Source organism: Musca autumnalis, unplaced genomic scaffold (genome assembly GCF_047663935.1).
Source record: "Musca autumnalis isolate F117 unplaced genomic scaffold, ASM4766393v1 scaffold_1, whole genome shotgun sequence".
Taxonomy (NCBI): Eukaryota; Metazoa; Arthropoda; class Insecta; order Diptera; family Muscidae; genus Musca; species Musca autumnalis.
Genome location: NW_027411644.1, coordinates 57,618,715 through 57,630,891, shown reverse-complemented (window position 1 = coordinate 57,630,891; position 12,177 = coordinate 57,618,715). Strand labels below are relative to the sequence as shown.

General features: G+C 41.5%; 1 protein-coding gene across 3 annotated transcripts in view; it reads right to left on the bottom strand.

Annotated features, from left to right (window-relative positions):
- LOC141398150 (rho guanine nucleotide exchange factor 17) overlaps positions 1 to 12,177 on the bottom strand; it is a 443,900-nt gene that overhangs the window by 22,549 nt on the left and 409,174 nt on the right. The gene's annotated exons all lie outside the window — the stretch shown is intronic.

Below are 12,177 nucleotides of genomic sequence, written 5' to 3'. Positions count from 1 at the left end.
TACCGGATTGACCTGGAACCACAGAACAACTGGTTTCGGCTAGCGGCTGCCACTTCAGTGTACACATGTTTGTATTTGTATCGTGGGGTACTGGAAACCAAGCTCAACAACAACCGTAGCAGTCTTCTAAAGAAAAGAATACCACCGTGGGGGTCTCTTTTAGAATGGAAGAACACAGTAAGGTTTTCTTATAGAATAGAAAATCACAATTAGGGTATTCTATAGAATAGAAAACCACCGTCAGGGTCTTCTATAGAATAGAAGACCATTGTAAGGGTCTTCTATAGAATAGAAGACTACGGTAGGGATCATCTATAGAATAGAAGACCACCGTCAGGGTCTTCTATAGAATATAAGACTACCGTAGGTATCTTCTATAAAATTCAAGACCACCGTAGGAGTCTTCTTCTTCTATATAATAGAAGACCACCTTAGGAGTCTTCCATATAATAGAAGACCACCGTAGGAGTCTTCTTTAGAATAGAAGATCACCGTAGGGGTCTTCTATAGAATACATCGTTGGGGTCTTCTATAGAATAGAAGACTACTGTAGGTGTCTTCTATAGAATAGAAGACTACCGTGGGTGTATTCTATAGAATAGAAGGCCACCATAGGGGTTTTCTATAGAATAGAAGACCACCGTAGGGGTCTTCTATAGAATAGAAGACCACCGTAGGGGTCTTCTATAGAACAGAAGACCACCGCAGGTGTCTTCTATAGAATAGAAGACCACCGCAGGTGTCTTCTATGTAATAAAAGACCACCGTAGGTGTCTTCTATAGAATAGAAGACCACCGTAGGGGTCTTTTATAGAATAGAAGACCGCAGTAGGGGTCTTCTAAAGAACAGAAGACCACCGTAGGAGTCTTCTACAGAATAGAAGACCACCGTAGGTGTCTTCTATAGAATAGAAGACCACCGTAGGGGTCTTCTATAGAACAGAAGACCACCGCAGGTGTCTTCTATAGAATAGAAGACCACCGCAGGTGTCTTCTATGTAATAAAAGACCACCGTAGGTGTCTTCTATAGAATAGAAGACCACCGTAGGGGTCTTTTATAGAATAGAAGACCGCAGTAGGGGTCTTCTAAAGAACAGAAGACCACCGTAGGGGTCTTCTACAGAATAGAATACCACCGTTGGGGTCTTCTAAAAAATAGAAGACCTCCATAGGGGCCTTCTATAGAACAGAAGACCACCGTAGGGGTCTTTTATAGAATAGAAGACCGCAGTAGGGGTCTTCTAAAGAACAGAAGACCACCGTAGGGGTCTTCTACAGAATAGAAGACTACCGTAGGTGTCTTCTACAGAATAGAAGACTACCGTAGGTGTCTTCTATAGAATAGAAGACCACCGCAGGTGTCTTCTATGTAATAAAAGACCACCGTAGGTGTCTTCTATAGAATAGAAGACTACCGTAGGTGTCTTCTATAGAATAGAAGACCACCGTAGGGGTCTTCTATATAACAGAAGTCCACCGTAGGTGTCTTCTATAGAATAGAAGACCACCGTTGGGGTCTTCTACAAAATAGAAGACCTCCATAGGGGCCTTCTATAGAACAGAAGACCACCGTAGGGGTCTTTTATAGAATAGAAGACCGCAGTAGGGGTCTTCTAAAGAACAGAAGACCACCGTAGGGGTCTTCTACAGAATAGAATACCACTGTAAGGGTCTTCTATAGAATAGAGGACCACCGTAGGCGTCTTCTATAGAATATAGGACTACCGTAGGTGAATTCTATAGACTATAAGACTACCGTAGGTGTCTTCTATAGAATACAAGGCCACCGTAGGGGTCTTTTATAGAATAGAGGACCGCCGTAGGGTCATCTAATGAACATAAGACCAACGTAGGGCCCTTCTATAGAATAGAATGCCACTGTAAGGGTCTTCTATAGAATAGAAGACCACCGTAGGTGTCTTCTATAAAATACAAGACCACCGTAGGGTCTTCTATAGAATAGAAGACCACCGTAGGGTCTTCTATAGAATAGAAGACCACCGCAGGTGTCTTATATAGAACAGAAGACTACCGTAGGTGTATTCTATAGAATAAAAGATAACCGTAGGCGTCTTCTATAGAATAGAAGATCACCGTAGGGGTCTTCTATAGAATACATCGTTGGGGTCTTCTATAGAATAGAAGACTACTGTAGGTGTCTTCTATAGAATAGAAGACTACCGTGGGTGTATTCTATAGAATAGAAGGCCACCATAGGGGTTTTCTATAGAATAGAAGACCACCGTAGGGGTCTTCTATATAACAGAAGTCCACCGTAGGTGTCTTCTATAGAATAGAAGACCATCGTAGGGGTCTTCTATAGAATAGAAGACCACCGTAGGGGTCTTCTATAGATCTGAAGACCACCGTAGGGGTCTTCTATAGAACAGAAGTCCACCGTAGGTGTCGTCTATAGAATAGAAGACCACCGTAGGTGTCTTCTATAGAATAGAAGACCACCGTAGGAGTCTTCTATAGAACAGAAGACCACCGCAGGTGTCTTCTATAGAATAGAAGACCACCGCAGGTGTCTTCTATGTAATAAAAGACCACCGTAGGTGTCTTCTATAGAATAGAAGGCCACCGTAGGTGTCTTCTATAGAATAGAAGACCAGCGTAGGGGTCTTTTATATAATAGGAGACCACCGTAGGATTCTTCTATAGAATAGAGGACCACCGTAGAGGTCTTCTATAGAACAGAAGACCACCTTAGGGGTCTTCTATAGAATAGAAGACCACCGTAGTTGTCTTCTATAGAATAGAGGACTACCGTAGGGGTCTTCTATAGAACAGAAGACCACCTTAGGGGTCTTCTATGGAATAGAAGACCACCGTAGGTGTCTTCTATAGAATATATGACCACAGTAGGGGTCTTCTATAGAATAGAATACCACCGTAGGTGTCTTCTATAGAATATATGACCACAGTAGGGGTCTTCTATAGAATAGAATACCACCGTAGGTGTCTTCTATGGAATAAAAGACCTCCGTAGGGGTCTTCTATAGAATAGAAGACCTCCGTAGGGGTCTTCTATAGAATAGAAGACCTCCGTAGGGGTCTTCTATAGAATAGAAGACCTCCGTAGGGGTCTTCTATAGAATAGAAGACCTCCGTAGGGGTCTTCTATAGAATAGAAGACCTCCGTAGGGGTCTTCTATAGAATAGAAGACCTCCGTAGGGGTCTTCTATAGAATAGAAGACCTCCGTAGGGGTCTTCTATAGAATAGAAGACCTCCGTAGGGGTCTTCTATAGAATAGAAGACCTCCGTAGGGGTCTTCTATAGAATAGAAGACCTCCGTAGGGGTCTTCTATAGAATAGAAGACCTCCGTAGGGGTCTTCTATAGAATAGAAGACCTCCTCTTCTATAGAATAGAAGACCTCCGTAGGGGTCTTCTATACAAATAGAAGACCTCCTCTTCTATAGAATAGAAGACCTCCGTAGGGGTCTTCTATAGAATAGAAGACCTCCGAAGGGGTCTACTATAGAATAGAAGACCTCCGTAGGGGTCTTCTATAGAATAAAAGACCTCCGTAGGGTTCTTCAATAGAATAGAATACCACCGTAGGGGTCTATAGATCCCTTCTATAAAATAGAAGACCACCGTAGGGGTCTTCTATAGAATAGAGGACCACCGTAGGGGACGCTAAAAGTTAACAGGCTGATCGGTGAGCATATGCGGAACAAGGGCTTAAATCATCTGAAGACTTAGAACATTGGAGCCGGAATAAGTGGGCAACGCTTAAGTTACTCTCGAACCCTCGGAAGAAGGAATATAGGAGCTCAATCACGTTAGGGGACGTTACGCTGACTGATCCGAAGAGGTGCGCAAGTTATTATAATCAAAAGTTTGTCGAGCACCCAGGGTGTGACAGGGCGAAAATACAACATCACTACGTCAATTTATAATGGATGATCGATTTCGAATGTCATCACGAACGCTAAAGCATCCAAAGCATTTGACCCTGATGGCATCTTCATGCTAATGCTGAAACAGCTGGATGAGCCGGGAGTCAAGAATCTTACTAAATTGCTCAACCTGTCGCATGGGCATGACGGTCAGATCCGACATCTTCCGCGCATGCCGCAGCTATCTGCAACATGCTGAGATGAACGGACAAGGTCCAAAAGTCCCCAGCCGGATGCACTTGGGGTACATAGAAAACCTTGTTGACCACGTATAAAGGTATAGGTCGCGAATATAAGTGCAACGCGATGGAAAAATATTTAAACCTGCCAGAATGACGCCCTGAGAACTGCAACAGATTGTCTCTTCATATCTTCAGTTGGCCATCTACATGAGGAGACTTCGATTCTTCCAGTACAACAACATAATGACATGGTTACGTTGCAGTACTTGTTCGGGTGTTACCGTGAGAGTCATCCTAATCACCATATGGTGGATAGAATCCCCACCGCGACATGTCAGGAGGAATTTTCATGATCTAGAAAGAGAGGTCCAACGTTTCAAGAGAACCCCTAGATTAGCAAGTCTATCAAGCAGGTTTAAGTAACATTCACTTAGATACAGTTGCCGATGTCATAAACAACTATCGTGTGAATGCGGTTCTCGGAGAACATACCCCGTCTACCGACAAACCAGAGTAGTTTTGGCTCAACTACGCTCGGGATGGTGTAGTCTAAATTCCTAAAGGGCAAGGATCAATGACACTGTGCAAAACATCTGCCCAGCACGCGTCACAGGCCCGCCGACACACTGCACCTTTTCAACTGCCCTGCAAAACCTACTGGACTAACACCGGTAGCTTTGTGGCTACAACAAATTGAAGCAGCCACATTTCTAGAACTGGTGATCTACCCAAATCCAGACTAAGCAGAAATACGAACTTACAAACATAAAATAATGTTGATACAACAACAATACAACAACTCCACAAAAGTGGTCTCAGTAGATCACTAACAGTATAGTTGTGACTTCTGAAACCAGATGGATGGTAGTAGAAGGGTGTAAGAACAGGTACATGGAATGCCTCACTGCCACAAAAATTTGATTTTTTAAAGTTTGTGAAAAACCTACTTTTTATTCGTGGGTAGTTAAATTACATTAAATGATCAGTTAGTCTGAAAACTCAAAACTCAACCTCTCTCATTTTTAGCTGTATGGTAGAGCATAACGTCGCCTGATATGTCCAAAGACATAACCCTCAACGTAAATTTTTTAGACTTACGTCTTCGGACATTTCAGGTGATGTTAAAAAAAAACTTAAAAGTGAGCAAATGGGGCAAATTTCTATAGTCGCCCTGAAGAGGTCTATAAAGGCAATTGTAAGGGAATATTGTCCAATGGAAGACAATGTTTATAGGCTTTATTATGTTATTTTCTATTTCTTCAAATATTTTCTTTTCCCTGAAAAGTTCTGTGGTGGAGCCACACATCCGCTTTAATGAAAAAAATTCAGAACATACCATGTGGTCGTATACGTTGCGACGGCAATTATACGCCACATTCCTTTCCTTAAAAAGCTATGTAAATTTATGTACCTAATGTACATAGATAAAATTTCACAAAGTGAAGCCCCAATTCTAATTTCCGCTTAAAGATATGGAACCTATTTCTTATGGTCGTCGGGTTTACTAACGGACAACGTGGTCGTATACGTTGCGACGGCAATTATACGCCAAACTTTCTTTATGCCAATTTTCCACTCTGTGTTTTAATTTAGGTAATGTAGTGGAATACGAGATCAAAAAGTGAAACCCATTTTATTTCCGAGGCAATGATATGAGACCTTTCCTTCTGATCGTGGGGTTTTATCACCCTTGAAAACTGTAAAGTTTTTTTTTTGAACACTCTAATGTGCGCATGTATGTTTGCACAACATCCCCAAAGGGACAGGGAAGACTTCTCTCATTCATATTGGCTCAATGATACGGGACCTACTTTTTATAGCCGAGTTCAAACGGCGTTTCTTACGACTGTAGAGAAGTTTTTCATGGCTGAAACATTCAGGGAATGTATGCCAGCCTGTGGGTCCTACTGAACGCAAAGAGGACCTGCTTACCACTGCACCACAGTGGCTTCCATGATTGTAAATTATTACTTATTATTATTTTTATTAATTATCTAAAAAAATCCCAACATTTGCGTTGTTCCATCACACGCTAATATGTCTACTTCTACCTTTCAGGCTTTTAAAGTTTGCAATTTTGTGTGTGTGTGTTTTTCTCTTGTTAATGGTAAATATTATTGTTGCCTACTCAAGTGTAAGTGGGTCGACAAAAACAGCAACAACAACAATAGTGCCACCACACTCTCTGGTTCAATCAACGACATTAACTTCATTATCGAATAAAAAGCATAAATAAAGGCTATGTAACAAAATGCGACCGGAAATTTCTATCTACCAACAAGATCCATTGCTGCGTGGTGGGTATGTTGGGCGATTTAAGGCACCACTTAAAAGTCACCAAAAACAAAGTTTGCATGATGTTTTAGTAAAATGTAGGGAATAAGATAGAAAAGGCCTACGCTCAACACTGAAGTGCATATTTCTGAAACAAAGAGACACATTTGAAGTTAGGCAGAAGGAACAAAGAGATAATAATTGTAGCAGAGACCAAAGATTTCAGCACACACACACAAATGTGTGTACGTGAAAGGGCAATGCACACTTTGTAAAATCGCATTCTGAAGATTGGAAATGAATATATCAATTTTTTGCGATTTTATGGAACAGGGCTTTTCTTTTCTGAAGGGCTTCCATAGACTGAAGGCTTTCTAAAAGTCATCTATAGAAAGAAGATTTTCTTGAGGTCTTCTACAGGCATAAGACCTTCTAATTACATTGTATAGGCAAATGCTTTATATTCTATAGATAAAAAATATTAAACAAATTCTTCAAGAGGTAGAGGACCAAGGTTCTCTTATTGACAAAATACATTCAAAAGGTTTTCTATATAGAGAGGACTTTCAACGGATCCACTACAGACATATGGGCGTATTAAGGTTTGTCATCGCAGAACACCTTCTAAAAGTTTTCTATGGGACTTTCCATGAATGCTCATTTAAGTAATAGAACAACTCATAGAAAACTTTTAGACGACCTTCTGCTATGGAAGACCTTTATACGATTTGCTGTCTCTAGAAGAGCCGTTGAAAGTCGCCTGTATATAGAAAAGGTGATCGGAAAACAGACGTTCTCCTATAGAAATACCGCCTCGAACGGATCTTCCATATCCAATGCATGAGCCTTTTAAACGTTTTATATAAACAGAGGAGCTTAAGTCATTCTGTAGACAACTGTTCTTCGAAATCTATTCAATTGGCGGAATACCTCCTCAAGGTATTTTATAGCCAGAATACCTTCTCAAGTTCTTATATAGCAGAAGATTTGTTAAAGGTGATCTATAACAAGTAAGAAACTATCAATCAGCTGTGCTGACGGAGATATACCCTGAGCCAATTGATTGATTCAAGGCAACTCAAAATATGAAATTATGTTAAACTAAGTTTGGAAAAAGTTTGAAAGAAAGTTATCTTGATCAATAGCCATTTTAGTATGGGTCGGCAAGATTTTTTGGAGCTCTTGGGTCATTATCTCAGGAGGTGTAGACTTATTCCAGAAAAAATTATACCGTTGTAATGGGGACCGTGACAACAACCTCCTTCAAAAATTGAAAATAGATCCGAGACTAGTTTTCAAACTGCACTTTTTCCCAAATTTTGTGTGACAGGTACCCGAAGGACGGGACCGAAATAGTCCATATTCCAACCTGATACATGAATGAATGAAATAATACGATGTACAGAGTTTGGACCAATCAGAAACTCCCTGCGTGGGTTATCTTGCATACTTGTCATTTTAATTGGTGCTGTCAGGTTTCGTGGAGCTTTTAGGCCATGATCTCAGGATGTATGGACTTGCGCCCGAAAAAAAATTGTACCGTGGTAAAGGGGGCCGCAAAGACAACCTGCTGAAAAAACATTTAAGACGACCCGAGAGGAGCTCTTAAACTTCACTTATTTCGAATTTTGTGTGGCAGGTACCAGAAGGAGTGGACCGATATAGTCCATATTCGAACCCAATCTATATCTGGAATGAATAATACGATGTGTTTGGACCAAATCGATTGTTCCCTACGAGAGTTATCGTTCACAACATTTTACAGGACAATTTTGAACTTTGTGTGGAGGAGTGGACGAATATGGCCGATCTTCGAACTTAACTAAGTTTGGAAAAATATTACAAAGTGTAATATTTGGTTCGAATCGATTGATCCGTTCGAGAGTTATCGTGCACACCAGCCAGACAGAAGGACAGACAGCCAGACGGACGGACATGGCTAAATGGACTCCAATGTGTCTGAAACGAGTTTCGTCCAAACATACTTGGGGTCTAAAACCGCTATTTCGATGGGACATATTTTTTTGGTAGTATCAAAGTGTATATACCTTCTTTAGCATAAATGCCAAGGGCATAAAAAATACTTACAAATGACATATTATAGCAAATACCCTTCTAAAAGACTTCTAAAAACAGAAGACCATGTGAAGATCTTCTATGGAGAGAAGAACTTCTAAAGGTCTTCTGCGTTTTCTATCTATAGAACACTTCTAAAGATTCGTCTATACAAGACCTTTAAAAGGTCTTCCATAGGTAGAAGTGTTTCACAAGGTCTTCTATAGGCAGCAGTCTCTCTTGGAATCTCCCATAGACACAAGTTCTTCTCAAATTCTCCTATAGACAGAAATCCTCCTCAATATCTTCAAAAGAAAGAAGACCACCAATGGGTCTTAGGAAGAGGTTCGACATTCTAAACGTTTTCTAAATACAAAAGACCCTTTAAAAGCCTTCTGTGTTGAAAAGACTTCCTTAGGATAGGTTTCTCTTACAGAGAGAAATCCTTCTGAATGTCTTCTACCGAGGGAAATCATACTCAAAATTTCCTATAGAGAGAAGACCTTGTAAAGGTCTCCCATAGAGGGAAGTATTTCACAAGGTCTTTAATTGAGAGAAGACATTCTAAAGATATTCTTTAGAATGCAGATCTTCTCAAAGGCGACCTTCTCATAGGTTTCTCTACAGAAAATACCTTTCCAAGTGGTTCTTTGGAGGGAATAGCTGTTCAATGTCTTCTATGGAGAAAAGACTTTCTCAAAGTATTATATGGAAAAACGACCTTCAAAATGTCTTCTATAGAGGAAAGACCTTCTCAAAGCCTTCTGTGATGAGAATACATGCTGATGATGATTATTCGTCCTTTTTTGTTCGTTTTTCGAATTTCTCAGGAGATGTCAAGCAAAAAAATTGTAGTGTACCGCTCAGAATTAACCGTCCTACATTTGTCAAGCCGTACAGTCAATTTTGCCGAGGTAACAGGCGACCATTTGCTTCGAAGTGCTTCTTACATGAACAACTTTCGTTGGATTTGGCTCACTTTTGAAGATCTAAACTTTCGATTCCTGTTTTGTTTCGGGCTCCTAAGCATAGATCCAAGATTCGTCGTCTGTGGCTATCTTATCATCTTTGAAGCATCGCGATCGTTTTTATTCACAATTTCTTTGCACCAAACCACAAGAACCTTTTTGTGAACGATTGTCCAATTGGGTGACGTAGGGGATGGAAGATTCCAAGGAACAGTCCTGACCGGTTTTAACATGGCAAAGCCCTGGATTTATTTTGGTCCCTCTTTCATCTCAAGTGGACACTGACCTCCCCGTGGTGTCACCTAGGGAACTGCCTTTAACACCCGTTAAAGGTAGTGAGCTAACATTTGCCGCGCGTTCACCCATAAGAAAGTTAAAAACATGGGTTTGGGCGTCGGGTTAGTAACCCTCCCCTAGAAAAAAACAGCCTACTATTAAAAAACGTAAGAAAAGAAAAACAAACCCCTCTAAAGTTGACGAACCCCGCAAACGTTTTAAGGACCATGATCTGCGAATCTGCACCTGGAATGTTCGCACTCTTTATAGAGAAGGTGCAGTCTTCGCATTGGCAGACGTACTTGAAAAGTACAAGGCCGATATTACCGCCATACAGGAAATACGATGGATTAGGAAAGGCGTCGCAACTACACCTAAAGGCGATGCACTGTATTATAGCTGCCATGACGTAAAGCATGAGTTTGGTTGCGGATTCGTAGTTAGTCGGAGGCTAAAACATCTGGTACCAAGCTTTACCCCAGTGAATGAAAGACTTGCTGCAATTCGAATAAAAGCTAAATTCTTCAACATCAGCTTTATTTGCGCTCATGCTTCCACTGAAGAAAAGGACGAACAGACCAAAGATTTATTTTACGAGCGCTTAGAAGAAACATATGACCGTTGCCCTGCCCATGATATTAAAATCATTCTAGGCGATTTTAATGCCAAAATTGGAAAGGAGAATATCTTTGGCCCAACAGTCGGGAAATTCAGTCTCCACAGTGAAACATCTGACAAATGAAACATCTGACAATGGTATGAGGCTGATAGACTTTGCAGCTGCAAAAACATGGTAGTCAGCAGTACCAGATTTAATCATCTCGATATTCATAAGGGCACCTGGCTGTCTCCAGATCAGAAAACAAGAAATCAAATTGATCATGTTGTGATAGATGGAAGACATTCATCGAGCGAACCATCGTTCCGAGGCGCACACATTGATTCGGACTACTACCTTGTTGCAGCAAAGGTACGCACCCGCTTAAACGTAGCAAACAAAGTACGAACAGACACAACACGAAAGTTAGACATCGGTAAGCTGCAATCACAACACATAGCCACAGCAAATTCCACACAACTAGCCCAATTGCTTAATCAAAGCACTCCTCATCCCGATAACATATCAGCGCAATGGCAAAGCATTGCCCACTCCATGCAAACAGCCGCAAAATCCATACTTGGATACCAGAGACCTCCACCAAGGAATCCATGGTATGATCAAGAGTGTCGTGCTGCCACCGAAGCGAAAAAATGCGGCATATAGGGCTACTTTACAATCCGTAGCAACGCGTAGCGCACGAGAGAGAAACAGGGAGAAAAGGAGAAACGTCTTTTCCGCAGGAAAAAGAGAAAGATGGAAAAGCGGGAGTGTGAAAAAAAACGAGATGTACAGGAGCCAGAATGAAGTCCGAAAATTCTACCAAAGAGTCAAGCATCAAACTGATGGCTTTGGTACAGGCACATCCTCCTGTAGAGACCAGCAAGGTAATTTGGTAACTGATACAGATAGTGTACTCAGGATATGGAAAGAAAATTTTTCAAAACTGTTGGTATCCAACAGCAGCGAAGACGACGAAGATACCACAGTCCCAATCCCAGAAGATGGTAATGAATGTATACCGCCCAGCCAAGACGAGGTAAAGACAGCAATAAATCGGCTGAAGAATAATAAGGCAGCAGGAGCCGAAGGCTTACCAGCAGAGCTGTTCAAAACCGGAGGCGACACGCTGATAAGGTGTATTCATCAGCTAGTTTGCACCATCTGGCAGGAAGAACGAGTACCCGACGATTGGAACATGAGTATCCTGTGCCCCGTCCACAAGAAGGGAGATAAGACTGTATGCTCTAACTATAAGGGCATAAGTCTACTCCCTATTGCCTACAAGATCGTGTCAGGGATATTGTGCGAACGACTAAAGCCTATGGCCAACGAGATAATTGGACCATACCAATGTGGCTTTAGACCTGGCAAGTCCAGCATTGACCAGATATTTACCCTGTGGCAAATCCTGGAGAAGACCCAAGAGATGCAGATCGACACCTACCACATTTTTTGTCGATTATAAAGCAGCCTTCGACAGCCCGCTGCGTTCGAAGGTATTCCAAGCCATGTCTAAATTTGGTATCCCCGCAAAGCTCATCCGACTTTGTAAAATGACTTTAACTGACATGAGGTCCTCAGTTAAAATAGGAAAGAACCTCTCCAACGAGGTTTCAGACAAGGAGATAGCCTTTCGTGTGATCTCTTCAACATCCTGCTGGAAAAGGTTATACGAGAGTCAAAAGCAGTGGCACAATCTACACCAATAGTCACATGTTACTTGCTTATGCTGATGATATAGACATCATGGGCCGATCAGTAAAAGAAGTAACTGATACCTTTATGAAGGTCGAAGGAGAATCTGCTAAAGTGGGTCTGGTGGTAAACGGTGAGAAGACCAAGTTGATGGTGTCGACATGCAATGCGTCCATTGAGCTCGGACCGACTGTGGAAGATGGTTCCTATAATATT